Source organism: Oryctolagus cuniculus, chromosome 2 (assembly GCF_964237555.1).
Source record: "Oryctolagus cuniculus chromosome 2, mOryCun1.1, whole genome shotgun sequence".
In the NCBI taxonomy this organism is placed as follows: Eukaryota; Metazoa; Chordata; class Mammalia; order Lagomorpha; family Leporidae; genus Oryctolagus; species Oryctolagus cuniculus.
Window position 1 is genome coordinate 522,790 of NC_091433.1, and position 26,009 is coordinate 548,798.

Sequence of the window (26,009 nt, forward strand, 5' to 3'; positions counted from 1 at the left end):
CAGCCCTCTCTGTGGCCATTCCCGGGCAGGGCAGGTCGCCCCGCGCCCACCTGTCCTCCCCTCCGCCCAGGCGAGAGGCCGGGTTCTCTGGGGCCTGGGTCTTCCACCGCTCCCCCTCCGGGGCTGGCTGCTCCGAAGCAGAGCCCTTAAATGTTCATTTATTTATTTTCATCTTCTTAAGAGGCAGAGAGAGAGAGGTCCTCCATCCACTGGTTCACTCCCCAGATGGCCGCAACGGCCGGAGCTGCGCCCGTCCGAAACCAGGAGGCAGGAGCTTCTTCCGGGTCTCCCACGCGGGTACAGGAGCCCAAGCACTCAGCCCATCTTCCACTGCTTTCCCAGGCCACAGCAGAGAGCTGGATCGGAGTGGAGCAGCCGGGACTCCAACCGACCCACACATGGGACAGCGGCACTGCAGGTGGTGGCTAGGTGGTCCCAGCGCCCACCAAGGGCGAATATTCTGGAACAAGGGCAGACCCTCTCCGCTCTCCAGCCCAGGGGCTTCCTGCCGACCCGCATGGGACACCCACGGCCCCTCCAAGCACACGGCTTCACCCTCCTCCAGCCACCTGGCCATCGCCCAGGGCCTGGGTGTGGGCTGTCCTCTGCTGGGATCGCTGCCCCTCCCCTCACTGGGTCCTGACTCCTGTGGGTCACCCCCCCTCACTGGGTCCTGACTCCTGTGGGTCACCCCCCCTCACTGGGTCCTGACTCCTGTGGGTCACCCCTCCCCTCACTGGGTCCTCACTCCTGTGGGTCACCCCCCCTCACTGGGTCCTGACTCCTGTGGGTCACCCCCCCTCACTGGGTCCTGACTCCTGTGGGTCACCCCCCCTCACTGGGTCCTCACTCCTGTGGGTCACCCCCTCCTCTCACTGGGTCCTGACTCCTGTGGGTCACCCCCCCTCACTGGGTCCTGACTCCTGTGGGTCACCCCCCCTCACTGGGTCCTGACTCCTGTGGGTCACCCCCCCCTCACTGGGTGCTCACTCCTGTGGGTCACCCCCCCTCACTGGGTCCTGACTCCTGTGGGTCACCCCTCCCCTCACTGGGTCCTGACTTCTGTGGGTCACCCCCCCCTCACTGGGTCCTGACTCCTGTGGGTCACCCCTCCCCTCACTGGGTGCTCACTCCTGTGGGTCACCCCCTCCCCTCACTGGGTGCTCACTCCTGTGGGTCACCCCCCCTCACTGGGTCCTGACTCCTGTGGGTCACCTCCCCTCACTGGGTCCTGACTCCTGTGGGTCACCCCCCCTCACTGGGTCCTCACTCCTGTGGGTCACCCCCCCCTCACTGGGTCCTGACTCCTGTGGGTCCCCCCTCCCCTCACTGGGTCCTGACTCCTGTGGGTCACCCCCCCTCACTGGGTCCTGACTCCTGTGGGTCACCCCTCCCCTCACTGGGTCCTGACTCCTGTGGGTCACCCCCCCTCACTGGGTCCTCACTCCTGTGGGTCACCCCCCCCTCACTGGGTCCTGACTCCTGTGGGTCACCCCCCCTCACTGGGTCCTCACTCCTGTGGGTCACCCCCCCTCACTGGGTCCTCACTCCTGTGGGTCACCCCCCCCTCACTGGGTCCTGACTCCTGTGGGTCACCCCCCCCTCACTGGGTCCTGACTCCTGTGGGTCACCCCCCCTCACTGGGTCCTGACTCCTGTGGGTCACCCCCCCTCACTGGGTCCTGACTCCTGTGGGTCACCCCCCCTCACTGGGTGCTCACTCCTGTGGGTCACCCCCCCTCACTGGGTCCTGACTCCTGTGGGTCACCCCCCCTCACTGGGTCCTGACTCCTGTGGGTCACCCCCCCTCACTGGGTCCTCACTCCTGTGGGTCACCCCCCCCTCACTGGGTCCTGACTCCTGTGGGTCCCCCCTCCCCTCACTGGGTCCTGACTCCTGTGGGTCACCCCCCCTCACTGGGTCCTGACTCCTGTGGGTCACCCCTCCCCTCACTGGGTCCTGACTCCTGTGGGTCACCCCCCCTCACTGGGTCCTCACTCCTGTGGGTCACCCCCCCCTCACTGGGTCCTGACTCCTGTGGGTCACCCCCCCTCACTGGGTCCTCACTCCTGTGGGTCACCCCCCCTCACTGGGTCCTCACTCCTGTGGGTCACCCCCCCCTCACTGGGTCCTGACTCCTGTGGGTCACCCCCCCTCACTGGGTCCTGACTCCTGTGGGTCACCCCCCCTCACTGGGTCCTGACTCCTGTGGTTCACCCCCCCCCCTCACTGGGTCCTCACTCCAGTGGGTCACCCCCCCTCACTGGGTCCTGACTCCTGTGGTTCACCCCCCCCCTCACTGGGTCCTCACTCCAGTGGGTCACCCCCCCTCACTGGGTCCTGACTCCTGTGGTTCACCCCCCCCCTCACTGGGTCCTCACTCCAGTGGGTCACCCCCCCCTCACTGGGTCCTCACTCCTGTGGGTCACCCCCCCTCACTGGGTCCTGACTCCTGTGGTTCACCCCCCCCCCTCACTGGGTCCTCACTCCAGTGGGTCACCCCCCCTCACTGGGTCCTCACTCCTGTGGGTCACCCCCCCTCACTGGGTCCTGACTCCTGTGGGTCACCCCTCCCCTCACTGGGTCCTCACTCCTGTGGGTCACCCCCTCCCCCCCCCAGCTCCAGCTTCCTGCACTTCCAGCTCAGGGTCAGGACGTCCATCCACGGCGACGCTGGCTGTGTGGCCTGCGAGAGCAGCCGCCCACCTAGCGCACTGCCAGGCCCGTCCACGGCTGCCCTGGGCAGGGATAGCAGCCAGAAGCTGGGCGGCAAATGAAGGGCTAAGGCAGGCTGGCCAAACTGTGCCGTGTCCACTCAGGGGTCGCAGAGGGGCACAGCTGAGAGGGGCAGGCCCGCCCCTCCCCCTCCACACGGAGCGTCCCAGGGCAGAGTGCGGCCTGGGCACCGGGGGGCAGGGCATCCTTGGGCTGTGGGAGCCTCCCCAGGGACTTGGCGGCCAAGTGGGCGTGGCACCCGCTGGCCTGGCCTCCTCTGTCAGCAGGTTTGCAGCCGCACGTGAGGGTCAGGGGGACGTCCCCTCCCAGCCAGCCAGCCCTGGCGTCCACAGTGCCCGGGGGCCGGCACTCGGCTGGGGGAGGCGAACCCCAGGTGAGACCCTCCCCACCAGGAGCTGAGCCCCGGGATCCCGCCCTGACCCAGCTGGCCACCGCCTGCAGGGCCTCAGTCTGCCAGGCTGTGCAATGGGCTCACTTTGCTTCCCGGGCAGGAGCCCGGAATCCCAGTTCCAGCTGCTCCGGGCCAGCGGCTGTGTCCCTCCGAGGGCAGCCCCGCGCCAGGCTGGGGACCTCCCAGGAGCTGTCCCCGCTGAGCCCGCCGAGCCCGCCCCCGCCCCGCGGGCACAGGACGACTGTTTAATTTTGCGCTGGCAAGGAATAATAGAGTGCTGTGTATCCATTACAGATGTGGGGAGATTGGGCGGCCCTGCCGGCGCCCATTCACAGCTTCACAAAGCCGGCGCCCGCGCCCGGCCTGCCATCATCCATTCAGCGGGCGTAATAAATGAGCCGGCGCCGGCCGCCATATACCACCCGGCCCAGATAACGGCTGAAAGGAGAAAATTAAATTTTGCTTTTGTTGGAACATTATGATTTATGTATTTGTAATATAGGCTGCAGTGGGCAATTGGAGAAGAAAGACGGCCGGGCATCCTGGGGGGCCGGCGGGGCAGGCGGCCACTCCTGCGCGGTCGGGGCCAGGGGCCGGGGGCCGGTGCTGTTCGCCTCGCGCACCCTGTGGTCGGCGGCCGCCCGGATGGCGCCGCGGAGGAAACGGGCTCTGGCCGGGCTGGGGCGCACCCCTGACCGCACCCCAGGGGCAGCAGCCGGGACAGCACCTGGGCTGGGGCACGGGGCAGCTGCCCGACCCCGCCCAGGGCTCCCTCGTCATGCAGAACGGGGAAACTGAGGCTCACAGGGGCCCCCCAGGAGGCCTGGGCCCTGCTCCTCGCCAGGGCCTCCTGCGGCCTCCTGGCGCCAGTCACTGCCTCTGGCCACTGTGTCCCCTGGGAGACAAGGCCCCCGCCTGCGGCCGGCTGCTCCCTGGACCCAGCTTGACCCAAACCAAGCACCCTCTCTCCTACCCTCCCTGTGCAGGACACCTACTTGCTCTCGCTCGCTCGCTCTCTGCAGGACGCTGGCCCCCCGAGGCCTCCGATCACCCCCAGTGTCCAGCCTGGCCTGGGACAGGCGTCCTTGCTCCCTGCCCCTCCTGAACCCCAGTCCAGTTTTTCTGGGGCCCCGGCTCCGGGCTGGCACCCGGGGACTTTGTCAAGGTTCTTCCCGGAGCTCCGTGGGGGGCTGTCGTGGGGCAAGGACCCCTCCCTGAATGGGACCTTGTGGCCCACAGGCATCGTCCTGGACAGTCCCTTGGGCCTCAGGTCATGCCCGCACATAAGGCGGCACGGGGGAGGGTGGGTCCCCCCGAGGCAGGAGGGGCGCTCTGAGGAGGAGATGTGACCCGGGTCCCTGCAGCACAGCCCCACCAGACACCCCCGGCCCTCCCCATGGAGCTCCTGGGGCCTGGGCCGCTGGCCGCGGGCAGTGCCACCTCCGCCCCCTGCTGGGCGGGGCTCCCCATCAGAAGGGACAGCGGTGGCCGGGCCTGGGGTAGCATCCAGCCAGGGCCAGGGTGCCCGCGGCAGGGGGTGGGCAGTCGGGAGGGCATGCAGTGCGGGGTGCACCCAGAGCCGGGGTGGGGTGCGTCCCCCAGCCTTGCTCCCGGGGTCAGCGTAGCCCAGGTCCGCAGCTCGCTGCTGTCTACCGCCCGGGTCCCAGGACACAGCCAGCAGGTCAGGGACGTCAGGGCAGGCGTCAGAGACTCCGTCTGGGGGGCTGGGGCCGAGTGGCTGCTGTGGGCCCCTGCATGGGCGGGCAGCTGGGGTGTGGGCCGTGGGGGGCTGTCCCGGAGCCCTAGGCCCTGCCCGCAGTTTCCTTGGGGTGGTCACGGGAGCTGGCCAGGCCTCTGAGCCCGGGGGCTGGGGGGAGGCCATGGAAGCAGCGGGCCACCGTGACCCTCGCCCCCTGCCCTGTGAGCCCCGGGGCCCGGCCAGCCCTTGGGCTCTCCTCTGGAGCAGGGGTTCACCCCAGGGTCTCCAGGCTCAGCTCCCAGCTCGGGGTGCCTAGTCCCCACTGATGAATGAATGAATGAATGAACTTGCCAGGCAGGCTGGGGACAGGGGCCTTGGGCAGCGTGACCGCAGGGGACCCTGTGGCCTGGGGCCTCGGCCGGTTAGGGCTGCAGGCCGACAGCAAGGATGGCGGCTTTCGCGACTGCCACGCCCCGTTGCAGAGGAGCTGTGGGGAATCGGCCGTCACCTCTGCGCCCTCCGAGGCCTTGGGCAAGGGCTGGCGTCCCCACGAGGCCGTCCCCACGGCCCCTCGGCTGTAGTCCCCACAAGGCCGTTCCATTCCCCTCGGCTGGTGTCCCACGAGGCCGTCCCATTCCCCTCGGCTGGCGTCCCCACGAGGCCGTCCCCACAGCCCCTCGGCTGGCGTCCCACGAGGCCGTCCCCACAGCCCCTCGGCTGGCGTCCCACGAGGCCGTCCCCACGACCCCTCGGCTGGCGTCCCCACGAGGCCGTCCCATTCCCCTCGGCTGGCGTCCCACGAGGCCGTCCCATTCCCCTCGGCTGTAGTCCCCACGAGGCCGTCCCCATTCCCCTCGGCTGGCGTCCCACGAGGCCGTCCCCATTCCCCTCGGCTGGTGTCCCACGAGGCCGTCCCATTCCCCTCGGCTGGCGTCCCCACGAGGCCGTCCCCATTCCCCTCGGCTGGCGTCCCCACGAGGCCGTCCCCATTCCCCTCGGCTGGCGTCCCACGAGGCCGTCCCCACGGCCCCTCACTTCCTGTAGTTGGGCTTCACAGATGCGTGCAAGCAGTGTCAGGCTGGAGACCGGATGCAGGGCCAGGGTCCCCGAGCCGGGCCGTGGGCCCCCGCTGCTGGCTGACACCCCCCTCCTGAGGGCCCCCAGTGTATCCTGGGGGCTGGCATGTGGCTGAAAGGTGACACCCACAAGCCACGATGGACGCCCCCTCCGGCTCCCGACACCAACTTCCTGGGAGGTGGCAGGTGACGGCTCAAGAATTTACCGGAAGGAATCCAGGCTCTTGGCTTGGGTGTCAGCTTTGACTTCAGCCCAGCCCCGGCCGTCGTGGGCACTGGGGAGTGACCAGTGCACAGGAGCTCCCTCTGCCTCTCAGACGCACATGAACTCAGGGACGGGCTGGGCGGCACCTGCGGGTCCTTCCCCACCCCAGGGACACGGCCACTCCACAGATAACCCCCAGGCTCCCACCTCCCTCGTCCACAGGGTTCCTGGGAGACCCTGGAGGTCCTGGTGCTGCCCTGGTGAGTGCGACAGCTGTTGTCACCTCTGCCCTCTGCCCAGGCCTCCCCCTGCCCGGGCCTCCCCCCTGCTCACAGCCCCCCTGCTCGGCACCCCCCTGCTCACAGCCCCCCTGCTCGGGCCTCCCCCCTGTGCAGGCCTCCCCCCTGCTCACAGCACCCCTGCCCGGGCCTCCCCCCTGCTCGGGCCTCCCCCCTGCGCAGGCCTCCCCCTGCTCACAGCCCCCCTGCTCGGGCCTCCCCCCTGCTCGGGCCCCCCCTCCTCGGGCCTCCCCCCTGCTCACAGCACCCCTGCCCGGGCCTCCCCCCTGCTCAGGCCTCCCCCCGTGCAGGCCTCCCCCCTGCTCACAGCCCCTCTGCCCGGGCCTCCCCCTGCTCACAGCCCCCCTGCTCGGGCCCCCCCCTGCTCAGAGCCTCCCCCTGCTCAGGCCTCCCCCCTGCTCGGGCCTCCCCCTGCTCAGAGCCTCCCCCTGCTCGGGCCTCCCCCCTGCTCAGGCCTCCCCCCCGCGCAGGCCTCCCCCCTGCTCAGAGCCCCCCTGCTCGGGCCTCCCCCTGCTCAGGCCCCCCTCTGCCCGGGCCTCCCCCTGCTCACAGCCCCCCTGCTCGGGCCCCGCCCTGCTCAGAGCCCCCCTGCTCGGGCCCCCCTCTGCCCGGGCCTCCCCCTGCTCACAGCCCCCCTGCTCAGGCCCCCCCCTGCTCAGAGCCCCCCTGCTTGGGCCCCCCTCTGCCCAGGCCTCCCCCCCGCGCAGGCCTCCCCCTGCTCACAGCCCCCCTGCTCGGGCCTCCCCCCTGCCCGGGCCTCCCCCCTGCTCACAGCCCCCCTGCTCACAGCCCCCCTGCCCGGCCCCCCCCTGCTCACAGCCCCCCTGCTAGGGCCCCCCCCGCTCACAGCCCCCCTGCTCCGGCCTCCCCCCTGCCCGGGCCCCCCCCTGCTCAGAGCCCCCCTGCTCGGGCCTCCCCCCTGCTCAGAGCCCCCCTGCTTGGGTACCCCCCGCTCACAGCCCCCCTGCTCGGGCCTCCCCCCTGCTCACAGGCCCCCTGCTCGGGCCTCCCCCTGCCCGGGCCTCCCCCCTGCTCGGGCCCCCCCCGGTCGGGCCCCCCCCTGCTCCGGCCTCCCCCCTGCTCGGGCCTCCCCCTGCCCGGGCCTCCCCCTGCTCACAGCCCCCCCTGCTCGGGCCCCCCTGCTCAGGCCTCCCCCCTGCTCACAGCCCCCCTGCTCGGGCCTCCCCCCTGCTCGGGCCCCCCCCTGCTCGGGGCCCCCCCTGCTCCGGCCTCCCCCCTGCTCGGGCCTCCCCCCTGCTCGGGCCTCCCCCTGCTCGGGCCCCCCCCGCCCGGGCCTCCCCCGCTTGGGCCTCTGCTGCTCTGGGTGGCAGATTTCTCTGCTTGTGCAGCAAACGTCGAGGTGTCTCTCCTGGTTCCACTGGTGACCGTGTGTGGCACAGCCTGTCTAGGGGCACATGGGGGTCCCAGGGGCAGGCGGGGGTCCCAGGGGCACATGGGGGTTCCAGGGGCACATGGGGGTCCCAGGGGCAGGCGGGGGTCCCAGGGGCAGGCGGGGGTCTCAGGGGCACATGGGGGTCCCAGGGGCAGGCGGGGGTCCCAAGGGCACATGGGGGTCCAAGGGGCACATGGGGGTCCCAGGGGCACATGGGGGTCCCAGGGGCAGGCGGGGATCCCAGGGGCACATGGGGGTCCCAGGGGCAGGCGGGGGTCCCAGGGGCACATGGGGGTTCCAGGGGCAGGTGGGGGTCCCAGGGGCACATGGGGGTCCCAGGGGCAGGCGGGGGTTCCAGGGGCAGGTGGGGGTCCCAGGGGCACATGGGGGTCCCAGGGGCACATGGGGGTTCCAGGGGCAGGTGGGGGTCTCAGGGGCACATGGGGTTCCCAGGGGCGCATGGGGGTTCCAGGGGCAGGCAGGGGTCCCAGGGGCAGGCGGGGGTCCCAGGGGCAGGCAGGGTTCCCAGGGGCACATGGGGGTCCCAGGGGCAGGCAGGGGTCCCAGGGGCAGGCGGGAGTCCCAGGGGCAGGCGGGGGTCCCAGGGGCACATGGGGGTCCAAGGGGCACATGGGGGTTCCAGGGGCAGGCGGGGGTCCCAGGGGCAGGCGGGGGTCCCAGGGGCAGGCGGGGGTCCAGGGGCATATGGAGGTCCCAGGGGCAGGCGGGGGTCTCAGGGGTACATGGGGGTCCCAGGGGCACATGGGGGTCCCAGGGGCAGGCGGGGGTCCTAGGGGCAGGCGGGGGTCTCAGGGGCACATGGGGGTCCCAGGGGCACATGGGGGTCCCAGGGGCAGGCGGGGGTCCCAGGGGCACATGGGGGTCCAAGGGGCACATGGGGGTCCCAGGGGCAGGCGGGGGTCCCAGGGGCAGGCGGGGGTCCCAGGGGCAGGCGGGGGTCCCAGGGGCACATGGGGGTCCCAGGGGCAGGTGGGGGTCCCAGGGGCACATGGGGGTCTCAGGGGCACATGGGGGTCCCAGGGGCAGGTGGGGGTCCCAGGGGCACATGGAGTTCCAAGGGCACATGGGGGTCCCAGGGGCAGGCGGGGGTCCCAGGGGCACATGGGGGTCCCAGGGGCAGGCGGGGGTCCCAGGGGCACATGGGGGTCTCAGGGGCACATGGGGGTCCCAGGGGCAGGCGGGGGTCCCAGGGGCACATGGGGGTCCCAGGGGCAGGCGGGGGTCCCAGGGGCACATGGGGGTCCCAGGGGCAGGCGGGGGTCCCAGGGGCACATGGGGGTCCCAGGGGCAGGCGGGGGTCCCAGGGGCACATGGAGGTCCCAGGGGCACATGGGGGTCCCAGGGGCAGGCGGGGGTCTCGGGCAGGTGGGGGTCTCTCACGCATACTCGTGCTCTCATGGTCCAGTGGTCCCTCCCACCCATCTCTCCTCCCGGGGGGCAGCCCACACCCTGTTCCCGCCTCAGTCCCAACCGACAGCTGCTCGGATGACCCCTCAGGGCCCGCGTGGCTGCTGTCAGGGGGCCGGGGCCTCCTGCCGCGTCCGTGGGCAGGGCCGGCAGCACCGTGCGGGTGGCTGGGTGGATGGATGGCCAGAGGCAGGAACAGGACAGGTCTTGGGGGACCCGTCTGGGCGCACCTATGGCCATAGGTGATGGGGTGTGACCCGTGTGCAGGTCCACGGAGTGGCCGGTGGCCCCTGCCTGGGACCAGCAGGGGCCTCCCTGACTCCCACCAGTCGTGCCAGGCCCTCCTTCAGCCTCAGGCCCCACTGGACACTTGCAGACCCCCCTGGCTCCTGCATGTGTGTTGAGGGATGGCTGCCAGGTGCGTGTGGCCCCCAGGGGGTCAGGTGGCCTTAGCTGGATCGTGGGTGCGGCCATGATGGAGGGGTGAGCCCTGCCGGGAGGCCCTGAAGTCACCGGGGCGAGGGAGTGCTCAGGGGAGGGGCAGCGAGCCCCGCCCAGCCCAGCCCGTCCCCCAGCAGCCCAGCGCGCGCTGGTGCCGAGCCCCCGACTCCCAGAAGCAGCTGCAGACATTCCCTTACGGTAACACAAAGGGGCCACTAGAGAGTGTGCACACGGACAGGCGTGTACTCGTGTGTGCTGTGCACACACACGCATGTAGACAGGAAGCTGCAGAGTGCTCGGGGAGACGCATTGCTTTTTAATCCCATTTCCTGAAAATGCTTGGAGCTCCTACATGTGTGTGCACCTGATTGTGACATGTGCATGCATGCTTACACAGACACACACGTGTGGCCATGAATTTCACACACTGAGCATGCATGTGTGCACACATATGTGTGCACAGTGCCAGTGGGTGCTGTGTGTGAGGCACATGTGGCTGTGTGTGCAGATACATTGCACTGCACAGTGGGTACCGTGTATGCAGGCACATGTGTGTACCATGTGTGTGCACGTGTACAGATACATTGCACTGCACAGTGGGTACTGTGTGTGCAGGCACATGTGTGTACCATGTGTGTGCACGTGTACAGATACATTGCACTGCGCAGTGGGTACCGTGTGTGCAGGCACATGTGTGTACCATGTGTGTGCACATGTACAGATACATTGCACTGTGCAGTGGGTACCGTGTGTGCAGGCACATGTGTGTACCATGTGTGTGCACGTGTACAGATACATTGCACTGCACAGTGGGTACCGTGTGTGCAGGCACATGTGTGTACCATGTGTGTGCACGTGTACAGATACATTGCACTGCACAGTGGGTACCGTGTGTGCAGGCACATGTGTGTACCATGTGTGTGCACGTGTACAGATACATTGCACTGCGCAGTGGGTACTGTGTGTGCAGGCACATGTGTGTACCATGTGTGTGCACGTGTGCAGATACATTGCACTGCACAGTGGGTACCGTGTGCATGCACATGTGTGTACCATGTGTGTGCACGTACACACAATGCACTGTGCAATGGATATCGTGTGTGCACGCACATGTGTGGCCATGTGTACCGTGTGTGTGCAGATACGTTGCACTGTGCAGTAGCCCTGTGTGTGCACGCAGGGCTGCTATGCTCGTGTGTGGGGGGAGAGGACCCCTGCCTGTACTGGCAGCCCCCGGGGAGGAGGGGGTGGCGGCCCTGCCTCAGACCCCGGCACTGCCATGGCTGAGGGGTCCCCAGGGGCGGCTCCTGCGAGGGGCTGACGTGACGGCCATCCCGCGGCAGTCAGGGGTGACCGCGTAGCAGCCGGCAATTATGTGACTTCCCTCCGCTCATGGGGGCGGGGGGCTGGGCCCCAGGGGGGGCTGACATTTCTGAGTCCACACAGAAGCGGTGGCCGTCCTGGCTGGCTGCCTCCCAGACACCCCGTGAGCCCTGGGGAGGGTGTGGCTGGACCTCACTCCCTGACTCACCTCTGGCCTGGGCTCCCAGGCACCCCCTGCCCAGGGCCCTAGCCAGGCACCCTCCCCAACCCGCCATTGCCAGCCTTGCCCCCTGCCCCACCCCCCCGCACCCTAGGAGGCCACGGCTCAGGTCCCCTTGTTGTTAAACCAGCCCGAGGCCGCCCTGCTCCTTGACCCCCGGCCTCTGGAGCCTGACCTGCTCAGTCTGTCTCCCAGCTCTGGGGTCTCCCAGGGCCCTCCTCCCACTCCCATTGCTGCAGACCCTTGGGGCCTCAGCCCCAGCCGAGAGCCCCTCAGGGGCCCCCAGCCCTTGCCCCTCGATGCCCCGGGTGCAGGGTCCTGCGCATGCTTGCGTGCTCTGCACCTGTGCTCACGTGTGCCACACGGCTGTGCTCCATGCATGTATTACACGTGTGCCCATGCAGAGGCCTGGGCCCCGCCCCCACTGTCAAACCCCACTCAGCATTGAGGCCACCACCCCCAAGGGCCCCAGCCTCCTGGTGAGGGCTCCTCCCAGCGTGGGAGACGGCCGGGTGAGGGCCAGGCTGCACTTGGGGTGCATTTGGGGTACCTGTCCCCTCCCCCCAGCATGGGGGATGGCCGGAGCAGGGCCGGCTGCACTCAGGGTGCCCATCCCCTCCCCCCAGCATGGGAGATGGCTGGAGCAGGGCCGGCTGCACTCGGGGTGCACTTGGGGTGCCTGTACCCTCCCCCCAGCATGGGGGAGGGCCGGAGCAGGGCCGGCTGCACTTGGGGTGCACTTGGAGTGCCTGTCCCCTCCCCCCAGCATGGGGGATGGGTGGGTGAGGGCCGGGTTGCACTCGGGGTGCCCATCCCCTCCCCCCAGCATGGGGGATGGCCGGGTGAGGGCTGGCTGCACTTGGGGTGCACTTGGGGTGCCTGTCCCCTCCCCCAGCATGGGGGATGGCCGGAGCAGGGCCGGCTGCACTCGGGGTGCCTGGCACCTTCTTGGGGGTGACTGTGGGGTCTCGAGGAGCAGTCACACTGGGAATGGCTGCTGCAGCAGGGGGCCAGCGCAGGCTAGGACTTCAGTGCAGGGATCACAGGGCAGAGCAGGGGGTTGTGACTGAGGGGCGTCCTCGGTGTGGGGGGCGGGGGTGTGGGGACCCAGGCCCAGGGGCCTCCTGCAGGCCTGGGAGCAGCAGCCTGGCTCTCATGGGCCCCCTGCCTGCCCCACAGGTGCCCGGGCCACATGCAGGTACAGCCTGCCCCGGCTCTTGACCAACGGGGGGCCAGGCACTGGCTGCAGCCGGCCTGGGCCTGCTCCCCCCCTCAGAGGCTGCCCCCGGAGGGTCCCTTGGGTCATAGCCTGCCGCCCCAGCGGACGCCTGCACCTGGTGTGACCTGGTCAATGCCAGTCACCTGGGGACAGGGGCAGTGACCTCGTCCATCAGGTCAGGGCTGTCCCAGAGCCCTGCGCAGACGCTACGTCCGAGAGGGAGCCAGTGTAGCCCCAGGCTCCTGGGGCTCCTGCCGCCCCTGCTGCCCACGCGCCCAGAGACAGTCCCAGTGGAGAGCCCCACCCCACTCCCCCGGGTCCCAGAGGAGGGCACCCGGCAACCCTTCTGCCCTGCTTGGGGATGGCTGGCCTTGGGGTTCCAGCCAGCCCCCACTCCCATCCACATCTGCACAGGGACCCCAGGTCAAGAAGGGCGCTGGCCAGGCCCTAGGCCCCCACGGGCTCCAGGCCCCAAGTGACCAAGTGGCCTTTTGGGCCGGGGAGGGGTTTGAGGTTTCAGCCCACCCCCCAGAGGGCTGCTCAGGGCCAGGTGCAGGGGCCCCCAGCTCCCACAGGTGCCCCGCCCACCACACCTGGCCAGTCCCAGGCTCCCTGTGGCCAAGCCATGAGGCGGGCGTGAGGCCCCTCAGTCCCAGGCAGCCCAGGGCCCTGGGGGGCTGGCCGGGCGTGGGGGGCTGCAGGGCGCAGCTGTGTGTGTGGGGGGGTCCCTGGGCTGAGCAAGGGGCTGCGGGCGGGCCCGGGGAGGCGGGGCGAGAGGGCCCTGCAGCCCACGCTGGGTGGCCTCCTCCCGGCCCAGCCAGCCCTGCCCCCGAGGCGCGGCCGGCTGTTTAAACGCTCCGTTGGAGAGGGATTAAAGTTTACGCAAGGTCACGGGGACGCCAGCGCCATAATCGCAGGCTTTTGGCTCCGCAATGACAGTCATTTGTTATCCCCGCTCGGGCGGCTCCCGAGGCCCAGTGCTGACAGGCGTGGACTGATTTAGTGGCCGGCCCGCGCCCCTCCCTCCCCGCTGCCACGCGGCTCCGCCCCCAGGGGACCGGGCCAGGCTCATTACGGGATGGGAGGGGGGACCGGCCGGTGGCGGAGCAGGTGGGGAGGGGGCAGAGCGCTGGACCCCCAGCTCAGGGGCGGGCGGCTGCTGCTGCCCTGTTTCTCGGCTGTGCTGGCCGGCCCGAGCTACCAAGGGTGGAGTCGGTCTGTTTTTCACTGGCTGGGCTCGGGTGGTCGGGAGCGGCCAGTATCCATGCAGGACCCTGGCCCTCCACACCGTCGCTGGCCGCATCCCCCCGGGACTGGGCCCCCTTCCTGGGCTGGAACCTGGCTCCCGGCACCCGGGGCCCCTAAGCCCCATTTCCCCGTGCCCTGTGCCCGTCTCAGCGGGATTGCCAGCCCAGACGGGGCAAAGAGCTGCCCAGAGGGGGCGCCGGACACACAGGGAGCGCCCACACGCGGGGTGCCCTCCAACCCTGGCCTCCGCTGGCAGCCGGGAGGGGAGGGCCCCCCGGCCTGTGGCGCCCGTGGCCGGTGCAGCCCCTTCGGCTTGTTTGTGCGGTCAGAGGCGGTGGCTTTAATATATATTAAATGGTGACAAATGCGGGCCCGGGCGGCCAGCCTGACGCGGCATTTGTCTCCGCGGGAGCGGAGATGGATAACTCGGCCTGGCGTGAAGAATCCAGCGGAAGCAGCACCCGGCCGCCAGCGACAGGGCCAGGCCCAGAGCCTCAGCCTGCACCAGCCGCCGTAGCCCTGGGCAGCCGAGGGCAAGGGAGCGGCCCAGCCTGCAGGACACCTGCGCTCCCCCAGGGCTGCAGGCCCCAGCCCCTGGCCTGGAGCGGGGGACCCAAGGAGCCCTGTCTGCCCTGCCTGGCAGGGCTGCACCTGATTGGGCCAGTCAGGGTCACATGACACCCTGGCCGATCCTTAGGGCACTGCCTCTCCTGTGGTCCGATGGGTGGGGCGAGGACTGCCCAGCCCAGGGAGAGGGTGGAGCCGGACAGTCAGCCCTGACCTCTGCGGACCTCTGCCCAGCCCCTGAGTCGGCAGGCACAAGTGCTCGGCGGCTCGGCACCTGTGCGGGTAGCAGAGCAGCCAGGCCTGCCCGAGACCCCCGGGGCGCCCGCCAGAGCCCTGGCCTCCAGCCGGAGACCTGGGAGAGGGTCCTGGAGGGGCCCTGGGGGCAGTGGGGTGGGCGGCAGGCGCCAAGGTGAGGCCATAGGGCAGGGAGCAACCCCGCCCCCCCCCCCCCCCCCGGGGCCTCCTGGCTCTGCCCTCGCTGAGACCACCAGGGAAGAGTGCTGGGGGAGGGGCTGCCGAAGCTTGGACACGAGCCCACCCTGGGCTGCTGGGGGCACCGTGCAGCCGCTGCAGAGGACACATCCCTGACCCCTCACTGACCGCACCCTCCTGGCCAGGCCACAGTGGGAGGGGCCGCACTGCCCTGTCTTCTCCCTACAGGGCGCTGGCCCCAGAGGGAGGGGCTTGGGGCGGGGCCCGCAGTGGGGTGGGGTGCACCCCCATTAATCAGATCAAGGGTGCTTCCTGCAGGGTTGGGGGCGGGGCGGGAGGAGGGGCCTCCTCTGACCTCTCCCGCAACCCCGGCTCTGGCCCCGGGTGTGCCTGGTGACCCCGTCCCACCTGTTGGCTCAGGAAAGGGGGCGGCTCTGCCTCCCAGGAATGCTGGGTCTCAGGCAGACCTCTCCCAGAGCCTGGGCTGCACCTGCGGGGCGGCCCGGGAGCAGGCGGCCAGACCGTCCTGGCTGCTGCCGCCGGCCCAGCGCGGGGGAGGGGACAGGGGGCCCTTGGGATCCCCCCCCCCCCCCCGCCTCCTCTGGGCTTTGCTGGTTTTCTTGCAGGACTGTTTTCCAGGGGAATGTTAGGACCCGCGGGTCTGGCTCCGGCCAGTCCTACCAGGGGTTTCCCCTCACCTGAGGCCGGCGGCGGCACTGTCCCCGCTGCTGACTGCTGCCAGCCCCTGCCCGCAGCCGCACCAAGTGCTTCCCAGAGGACGCTGTCGGGACTGCAGAAGGGCCGCGTCTCCGGGTCCCACCTCGCTGCCCAGCTCCCGCTCTGGAGGCTGCCGTCCGTGGCGGGGCGGGGCCGGGCCGGCAGCTTTGGTCTCCCCTGGCCTCTCTGGGACCTCATCTCACCCTCACTGCCCCCCACCAAATCTCCAAGGAGCCTGACCCTGGGGGCCAGGGCTTCAACGGGGGGTCTGGGGTTGTGGCTGGGAGCCAGCAGGTGAACAGGAGGTCTGGGGTCGTGGCTGGGGGCCAGCAGGTGAACAGGGGGTCTGGGGTCGTGGCTGGGGGCCAGCAGGTGAACAGGAGGTCTGGGGTCGTGGCTGGGGGCCAGCAGGTGAACAGGAGGTCTGGGGTCGTGGCTGGGGGCCAGCAGGTGAACAGGGGGTCTGGGGTCGTGGCTGGGGGCCAGCAGGTGAACAGGGGGTCTGGGGTCGTGGCTGGGGGCCAGCAGGTGAACAGGGGGTCTGGGGTCGTGGCTGGGGGCCAGCAGGTGAGTGGAGCGACTGGCCGAGGAGCCCTCCCCGGCGCCAGGGTGCCCACCAGCTCCCCAGCACGCAGGCAGGGGCGGGGGCGGGGGGGGCAGGTGAGGCTGGGGGCGGGGCCTGGGACGCCCACTATAGAAATGTAAATTCCCTCAGCCGCTGCTGTCACTCCAATTTTTCACACTGTGTGTCTCCGTGCGCCCGCCCGGACTGGCCTCCGCCGCTGACAGCTGGAAAGTTCGGGAGGCGGGGAGGGTGGGGGGAGGGGCTGGGAGAGAAACCTCTGACGGGGTGGGGGGCTCTGAGCTGTAGTGGGGAGAAGGTGGTGTTCCGCGTGGGCTCCCTGCTCCGGGCCACCTCCCGGGGGCACGGGCCTCCCCAGACCCCCCCAAGGGGGGAGGGACCACAGGGCGGGTTCAGCTCCCTCACCTCCCGTGGCTCTGAGACGGATTCACCCAGAACACGCAGCCGAGCTGAGCTCAGAGCCAGCGCCGGGTGGGCAGCGGGTGGGGGTGTGGGCCATGGAGGGGGTGCCCATTCTCAGAGCTGCACCTCTGCCCGCCCTGACCCGCCAGCCCCTGATGACCTCAGTCCCTCCCTCAGCCCCGCCCCCTGTGCTCCCTGGCAGAGGGGCTGCCCAGGCCTGGGACTTCCTGCCGTGCTCCGAGGCCCTGGCTGCTGGGCAGGGCTTCTGTCCCTGGCCCCTGCGCCCTCTCCGGCCTCCTGGGGAGTGCGGGCTCCGGCGCGGCAGGGCATCCATTTGGGAGGCAGTGGGAGAGTTGTGGCCGCCGCCTGCCTCTGGCTCCAGGACCAGGCACAGGCGTCACAAATGCTGGGGGCGATGGCCGTCCCCGGCCACGGGTTCCTCTCCCAGAACTCTACAAGATGCGCCTCTCCCCGCAGCTTCTCCCACGCGGCCTAACCGAGTGCGCACGAGCCTGCGGACCAGGACTGCTCCGGGACTGCTGTGCCCACGCCAGCGCGTGGAAGCGCCAGCTCTGTCGGCCACCTGCTGCTGGGTGTGGGGCCTGGCAAAGCAGAGGCCGCGTCAGACAGCCAGGGCTCTGGGGGACAGCTGGGCTCTGGGGGACAGCCGTGGCTCTGGGGACAGCCGGGGCTCTGGGGGACAGCTGGGCTCTGGGGGACAGCCGGGCACTGGGGGACAGCAGGGCACTGGGGGACAGCCGTGGCTCTGGGGACAGCCGGGGCTCTGGGGGACAGCTGGGCTCTGGGGGACAGCCGGGCACTGGGGGACAGCAGGGCACTGGGGGACAGCCGGGGCTCTGGGGGACAGCCAGGTGCTAGGGGACAGCGGGCGATGGGGGGCAGCCTGGGGTGCTGGTGGACAGCAGGGGCACTGAAGGGCCCCTGGGGCTGGGCTCTGAGGCAACCATGAGGTGAGGCAAGGAGGTGAAGTGAGGAGGTGGCTGCTGGGTGCGCGTCGTTGGTGCTGGGGTGCGGGTTTGCTCCCAGGGCCCGGGTGATGCAGGGGTGGTCACTGGGACGGCACAGCCCTGGCTGGTCGCCTGCCGGCGCTCACCACAGGGGTTCCCCGAATCCCGCCCGGAGGCTGGGACCCCCTGGGCTCCCCGACCCAAGCACGTGGGGACCCCCGGGGCCTGGCCTTCCTGAGCCCCGGTGCAGGGTCCAGTCCCCAACCCACAGCCCTCAACCTGGCAGCGCCACCCCGCTGCCATTGGCCTCTTGGTGCCTGCAGCAGGGTCACCTCAGGCTGCGGGTGGTACCGGGAGCCTTGCACAGTGCAGGAAACTTGACCTTGAGCCTGGGCTTTGCCATCTGTTAGCACCAAGAAGGTGGTGAGGGTGGTGGTGGTGGTGGTGGTGGTGATGGTGATGGTGGTGATGGTGATGACGGTGGTGGTAATGATGGTGATGGTGATGACGGTGATGATGGTGGTGGTGATGGTGATGATGGTGGTGGTGATGGTGATGATGGTGGTGGTGGTGATGGTGATGATGGTGGTGGTGATGGTGATGATGGTGGTGATGGTGGTGGTAATGATGGTGATGGTGATGACAGTGATGATGGTGGTGGTGATGGTGATGATGATGGTGGTGGTGATGGTGATGATGGTGGTGGTGGTGACGGTGATGATGGTGGTGGTGATGGTGATGATGGTGGTGATGGTGGTGGTGGTGACAATGGTGGTGATGATGGTGAAGGTGGTGATGGTAGTGGTGGTGATGATGAAGGTGGTGATGATGGTGGTGGTGATGGTGAAGGTGGTGATGGTGGTGATGGTGATGACGGTGGTGGTAATGATGGTGATGGTGATGACGGTGATGATGGTGGTGGTGATGGTGATGATGGTGGTGGTGGTGATGGTGATGATGGTGGTGGTGATGACAGTGATGATGGTGGTGGTGATGGTGATGATGGTGGTGATGGTGGTGGTGATAATGGTGATGGTGGTGGTGGTGATGGTGATAGTGATGGTGGTGATGGTGATGATGGTGATGGTGGTGGTGGTAGTAGTGGTGATGGTGGTGGTAGTGATGGTGATGGTGAAGGTGGTGAGGGTTGTGATGGTGATGGTGATGGTGGTGGTGATGATGGTGAAGGTGGTGATGGTAGTGGTGGTGATGGTGAAGGTGGTGATGGTAGTGGTGGTGATGGTGAAGGTGGTGATGATGGTTTGATGATGATGATGATGATGATGATGATGGTGATGGTGATGGTGGTGATGATGATAGAAGTCGTGGTGCTGGTGGTGACTGTGGTCATGGTGGTGGTGACAAAAGTGACGCCTCTGCTGCTGTGTCACCGGTCACCGGAACACAGCAAACACCATTACCTCCCAGTTTCTGAGGGCCGGGCATCCAGGAGTGGCTTCACTGGTCCTGGTTCAGGGTCTCACAGACCTGCGGGTTGCAGTCAGGCCTGGTGGAGGCCTGGAGAGCTGGGCAGGCCGGGTTCACTCCCGGGCTGCCCGCAGGCTGTTGGAGTGGACTGACGCAGCGGCTTCAAGATGGGGGTGGGGGTGCGGCCAGCGCACAGCCCCTTCTGGAAGGGAGCCCCTAGGCCCAGCCCACGCTGTCCATCCTCGAGGGGGTGGGAGTGAGGTGTGTGCTGGCCTGGGGCCTGGGGTCCCCACCGCCAGGACGTGAGCGCTGGATGCAGCCCAGGCTGTCCATCCTGGAGGGGGTGGGAGTGAGGTGTGTCCGGCCTGGAGTCCCCGCGGCCAGGAGGAGGCGCTGTCCATCCTGGAGGGGGGGGAGTGAGGTGTGTCCGGCCTGGAGTCCCCGCGGCCAGGAGGAGGCGCTGTCCATCCTGGAGGCGGGGGGAGTGAGGTGTGTCCGGCCAGGAGGAGGCAGATGCAACCCCAGGGTGGAGTCCTTCCCCGAGTTCTGGGGCGGGGTCCCTGGCTCCGCCCTCAGGCCCCTTCCAGCCTCCTGGGGAGGGGGCTGCGCCTGCTGTCAGGGCCCCTCTGCGGGGAGTGAGGCGGGGCCCCAGGGGAAGGCGCCCCCGCAGGTGTAAATCCTCCCCTAACGACCGCGCGCCGTCCGTCTCTGAGGGATGAACACGGCTCCCCATAATTTTCCCGGCGTCGCCCGATGGGACAGTTTGTAATAAAATTGCTTCTAAAAACATATTTGCAAGTCGCCGGCCCATTTTTTAAGCAGAACAATCTCCCACGGGGCTCTTCGTCTCGGTGATGGAGTGGCCGGCGGGCTTGCATACATCCTGCCCGCGAGCCCCGCGGCCTCCCCCACGAGGCTAGCGTGTGATTCACGGTTAGCTGCGGGGCCTGTCCGCCAGGTGAGGGACGGGCGTGGTCCTGCGAGCCCCCCACCCCGCAGCCCTGCCCTCGGCCACCCCTCCCCTACTCGGGGAGCTGGTGGGTGGAGCCTGCTCTGCCCCTCATTCAATGCAGTGCACAGAGCAGAGGGCAGGACAGGGGTCTGGGGCCAGGGCCCTCCTGGGCCTCTGTGTATGCCCTGCCTAGGTGCCCTGGGGCCTTCTCCCAGAGGGCGGCTGGGGTCCGCACCCCAGAGGGCCGTGAGCATCGGAAGCGTGGAGGGCACCCACCTTGGCTTCCTTGTTCCCAGGCGCACCAGCCGGGCAGAGCGCCAGGACCTGAGCCCGGGGTGCTAGGTGGGCCGGGCTGTGCCCTGCCCAGGCTGCTCCCGCCCCACCGACTGCCTGGGGCCCTCTGCGGGGAGCAGACACCTGTTGAGCTGAGCCTGCCGGTCAGCAAGGCCATTGCTGAGGGCCCAGGGTCACACGGCTGTCACTGTCACAGGGCCATCAAGAGGAGCTGACCCTAACGTGGGCCCCAGTGCTGGGTGCCCTGAGGACGGCACTGAGGGGAACGGGTTGTCCAGAAGCCATGCCCGCCCCCTTCCCTGGGGCAAGTCGGCTGGGCGGAGCCAGGGGCGGGTGGGCAGGGGCCTGGGAGAGGGTCCACGTTCTCAGGACACCCCAGAGCTCTGAGCCGCCCCACTCGCTGCTTGCACAAAGAGCTGGCGTGCACGGGGCGGGGGGGCCTGGGGAGCCCCCTTTGCCGGCCGTGGTCCAGCTCTGGCAGACAGGGTGCTGCCTGCCCAGTGCCACGAAGGCAGGGCAGACCCCAGGGCTTTCTCAGAGGGGCACCCTCAGGGCAGGAGGCAAACAGACAAGGTGGAGCCCCCTCGCCAAGCCCACGCCACAGTGAGGTGGGGTCTGCCGAGTCCCCTCGGACCCCAGACCCCGGACCCCGGCCTGGGGAGCCGGCGGCCGAGGTACGCACCCCTCCTGCCTCTGCTCGCTGGGAGGGGTGGAGGCAGATGCAGCCCTGGGGTGCCCGAGGGGAGCCCCGCCCCCACAGGCCCGCACCCCCAGGCCTGCCGCCTCGGGCAGAGGTGGCAAGAGACATATTAATTATATTTCTCCCTAGTGGGCTGCTTACTTTATGATGCGGGCACACAAAAGTAAATGTTAAAATCAATTATACAGTTACGCACGTAGCAGCGGCAGCGCACACAGCTAACCTGCACTGGGTCAGGGCTGCAACCTTCCGACGCCGCGGGCTCCATTAGCGGAATAATGGGAGTGGGTGCTTCCGTGAGAAGTAACAAGCGAGGCTGCGCCCGAGATAAGAGGCCGAGCGGCCGCCCGCGCGCAGGCCCGGGGCCAGCTCGTGCCGGCACCGCGCCGTGGGAGCCAGGATTCACGTCGGGTGATTCTGGGGCGAGCGGAGACGCGGCCAGCACAGGCAGGGGCCTCTGGCCTCCGGCCCCACGGTCACTCACAGCCAATCAGCCCCACGCGGGCCTCGCTCTTAGGGGACACTGGGCAGTCAGAGCCTGGCCGCTAGCAGTGGGCGTGGGGTGCCGTGTGAGAGCCGGGCCACAGGGCTGTCTGCAGGCCCAGAAGGAGGGCAGAGCCACAGCGGCTGAACGGGCACAGGTGGGCAGGCGCTGCCTGGCAGCAGGAGCGCTGGAGCCCTCAGACCCGGGGCTCCGCCCGTTTTACCAGCGCCTGTGTCCCCTGCGTGTGTGCCAGGAGGAGCCGAATCCCTGAGCCTTGGTGCCTTGTTATGGTCGTGCCATGCGGGGGTCACTGGGCTGGGGCTGGGGGAGACACGCCCTGTTCCTTCTGCCCAGGGCTCTCCAGCTGGGGCGCGGGTCTGTCCTGGCCCCACCATGGTTGGAGCAGTGTCCACAGCTGAGGCCCCCGGGTGTCCTGAGCTGCAGGGCAGGCATCCAGTTCTCCCAGCGGCCGTGCGGAAGTGCACCTGTTCCCAGGTTCACCGGCCAGGAGCCCACTCATTCTCCAGCCTGCAGGGCTGTGCGGGATCATGGGAGCCAGGTCCCCCTCAGCCTCCTGCCTGGGCTGCACAGTCACCCAGGGCGGAAGGCATGGCCCTGGGGGTCCGGCTGGGGCCGGTGAGGAATGGCCCAGGTGCCAGGAAGTGACTCCCTGAGCCGGATTCCCGCACGTAAATGAGGGGGGCGACAGACTCCAATAGCGGGTCTTTGTAATGACCGAGCCGAGCCGCACTGGTCTGTCCTGACTTAAATAGCGCCGGGCTGGGCAGGGGATGGAGGTGCCGGGCACGCGCTCCCTGGCTCCCAGGACCCTGGCGCGGCCGGCCTGTGAGCGCCGTCGCTCCCTCACGGCGCGAGATCATTTCCAAATTAAATTTTATGCTCCATTACTTGCCGCCCCGACACTGGGCTAATGGAATCTTAAATGGAACTGACTTGATCTGCGTGGGGCCGGCCTCCCGGTGAGCACGTCACTTAGTTCTAATTATCAGATAATGAACTCGGGAAATTTAATTTTTAATATTTGTATGTCAAAAGTCCATTGTGTTGTGGTGGAGACTTGAAATTAAAAGTTAACGCAGGTCGAGCGCCAGTCCCAGCGATCCCTCCCCCTCCCGAGCAGGGACACATGGGGCCCCTGCCCCACCCTGTGGGCAGAGGAGGAGGCCCGGGCCCAGGCATCCTGGGGGCTGCAGCCCCCAGACCCCAGCCCCCGGGCTGAGTGCTCCAAGCAGCTGGGGAGAGCCCTCCCCCAGGACCCCGTACAGGATCCTGCTGTCTGCACCCCCAGCTGTCCTTAAAACCCCAGGGGATGATGAGAATGGAACCCAGTTAAGAGTTTCAGCCCCCAGACCCTCCCCGGGGAGCCCAAGCCCCCAGCCCACTACAGACCAGGCGAGGCCAGCCCCAGACCCTCCCGGGGGAGACCAGAGCCCCCAGCCCACCAGAGACCAGGTGAAGCCAGCCCCAGACCCTCCCCAGGGGACCAGAGCCGCCAGCCCACCAGAGACCAGGCGAGGCCAGCCCCAGGCCCTCCCGGGGGAGACCAGAGCCCCCAGCCCACCAGAGACCAGGCGAGGCCAGCCCCAGGCCCTCCCAGGGGAGACCAGAGCCCCCAGCCCACCAGAGACCAGGCAAGGGAAGCCCCAGACCCTCCCCAGGGGACCAGAGCCCCCAGCCCACCAGAGACCAGGCGAGGCCAGCCCCAGACCCTCCCCAGGGGACCAGAGCCCCCAGCCCACCAGAGACCAGGCGAGGCCAGCCCCAGGCCCTCCCGGGGGAGACCAGAGCCCCCAGCCCACCAGAGACCAGGCAAGGCAAGCCCCAGACCCTCCCCGGGGAGCCCAAGCCCCCAGCCCACCAGAGACCAGGCGAAGCCAGCCCCAGACCCTCCCCAGGGGACCAGAGCCCCCAGCCCACCAGAGACCAGGCGAGGCCAGCCCCAGGCCCTCCCGGGGGAGACCAGAGCCCCCAGCCCACCAGAGACCAGGCGAGGCCAGCCCCAGGCCCTCCCAGGGGACCAGAGCCCCCAGCCCACCAGAGACCAGGCGAAGCCAGCCCCAGACCCTCCCCAGGGGACCAGAGCCCCCAGCCCACCAGAGACCAGGCGAGGCCAGCCCCAGACCCTCCCGGGGGAGACCAGAGCCGCCAGCCCACCAGAGACCAGGCGAGGGCTCCTGTAGTCTGCGGCAGATGCGCTGTCTCCCCAGCAGGACACTGGCCCCACCTGTCCTCCTTCACCCCACCAGAAGCCCAGGCAAATCTGGGCCTCCCTCCCCACCACCTGTAGCCCCTCGCTCGGCTTCCCAGAGGGGCTGTGGGGGGAGGGGTGTCTCAGGCTCCCGCCTGGCATGGCCGCCTCCCGAGTGGGCTCCCCGGGCCCCGGCCTCACGCAGGCAGCCCTCACCTCCAGTGCTCGCTGCTTCACACGGCGGCTTCCACACGAGCTCGCTGCTGTGGGAACCAAGAGTCGCTGTTCCCGCCACAGGGGACGCGGAGGGAGGGGGCCTGTCTGCCTACCAGAGGTCCAGCTGGTAGCATGAGGGTTCCGCCGGCCATGGCTGCCGTGGCCACTCCCTCATCACCAAGGGGGTGGAGACTGCATCTCCTGAGGACCCCGCCCACTGGGTGCACTCCCTGGGTGGGTGGGGCATGCTGACCCTGCGCTGTGGCCACCATTGCTGCAGGTCCCGGCGCAGGGGTCCAGCTGCTGTCCACCGTTGGCCTGGGCTGTGTGGCTCAGGTCCTGCCTCTTCCCAGGAGGCAGTGGGAGCTTCCAAAGCAGGGGCCGTCCCTCGGCGGGGAGGAGGCCCCAGAGACCCCCCTGCACCAGCCCCAGTCCCGCATCACATCGAGGACCCAGACCCCGGGTCTCCCCGGGCAGGGCACCCCCAGGTGTGACGGCTGGAGTGACGCCGTGAACGGGGCCTGTTGGACCCTGTGTGATTTCTGCCTCCGGCTTGGACCCAGACGGGTGCTTCGTGGTGTTCACTGTGGTGAACAGGCACAGCCTACCCCATTGCCACGTCCATCATCCCAGTCTCTCAACACTGACCCCTGCCAGCCCTGGGGCCAGCTGCTGCCACCACACACGGCGTCCCCCAGCCCTGGGCCTCTCGTGGCGGCGTGCCGGGTTCTGCCTGGGCCAGGTCGCATCACCACCGCGGGGCACAAGCTTCCCGCCCCCTCCCGCCTTCTGGACACAGCCGCCTGCGGGGGGCGGTGTGGACTCTGGTGGGGCTCCGGCCACTCCCCGCGGCGGCCCTGTGAGCGGCTGCCGTCCACTGTCTGTCCTGGATGTGTGTCCACTGAGTCCTGTGCCTGTTTCCACGCTGGGCGGTTTGAGATTCGGGAGCTGCCGTTCAGCTCCGAGCAGATGGAGGGTTGGCGGACGTTTCTCCCCAAGCAGTACCTGCTCCCTCCTGGGCGCGTGTGGGTACGAGACGCTGCTGATGCCGCACCGAGACTCCGCACTCTGAGTCCGGTTTCCGTTCTTCCTTGCCTGTGAACTTGGTGTCATTCCCAAGAAGTCGTGCCAGATCCAGGGTAAGGAGGTTTCTCCCACCCCTTTCCTGACAGCCCCAGGCTCCTGGCTCTCTGGTCATCAAGCCGTCCCCTGGCAGGAGAGGAGCTGAGGCAGGAGGAGGGGCTGTGGGGACGGGAGGAGGGGCTGGGACAGGAGGAGGGGCTGGGACAGGAGGAGGGGCTGGACAGGAGGAGGGGCTGGGGCAGGAGAGGAGCTGAGGCAGGAGGGGCTGTGGGGACGGGAGGAGGGGCTGGGGCAGGAGGAGGGGCTGAGGCAGGAGGAGGGGCTGGGGCAGGAGGAGGGGCTGGGGCAGGAGGAGGGGCTGGACAGGAGGAGGGGCTGGGGCAGGAGAGGAGCTGAGGCAGGAGGGGCTGTGGGGACGGGAGGAGGGGCTGGGGCAGGAGGAGGGGCTGAGGCAGGAGGAGGGGCTGGGGCAGGAGGAGGGGCTGAGGCAGGAGGAGGGGCTGGGGCAGGAGGAGGGGCTGAGGCAGGAGGAGGGGCTGGGGCAGGAGGAGGGGCTGGGGCAGGAGGAGGGGCTGAGGCAGGAGGAGGGGCTGGGGCAGGAGGAGGGGCTGGGACAGGAGGAGGGACTGGGGCAGGAGGAGGGGCTGGGACAGGAGGAGGGGCTGGGACAGGAGGAGGGGCTGAGGCAGGAGGAGGGGCTGAGGCAGGAGGAGGGACAGTGGGACAGGAGGAGGGGCTGGGACAGGAGGAGGGGCTGAGGCAGGAGGAGGGGCTGGGGCAGGAGGAGGCGCTGTGGTAGGAGGAGGGGCTGTGGTAGGAGGAGGGGCTGTGGGACAGGAGGAGGGGCCGGGACAGGAGGAGGGGCCGGGACAGGAGGAGGGGCTGGGACAGGAGGAGGGGCTGGGGCAGGAGGAGGGGCTGAGGCAGGAGGAGGGGCTGGGGCAGGAGGAGGGGCTGAGGCAGGAGGAGGGGCTGGGGCAGGAGGAGGGGCTGTGGGGCAGGAGGAGGGGCTGGGGCAGGAGGAGGCGCTGTGGTAGGAGGAGGGGCTGGGGACAGGAGGAGGGGCTGGGGCAGGAGGAGGGGCTGGGACAGGATAGGGGCTGGGGCAGGAGGAGGGGCTGGGACAGGAGGAGGGGCTGGGCAGGAGGAGGGGCTGGGGCAGGGGGAGGCGCTGTGGTAGGAGGAGGGGCTGGGATAGGAGGAGGGGCTGGGGCTGGAGGAGGGGCTGGGACAGGATAGGGGCTGGGGCAGGAGGAGGGGCTGGGACAGGAGGAGGGGCTGGGCAGGAGGAGGGGCT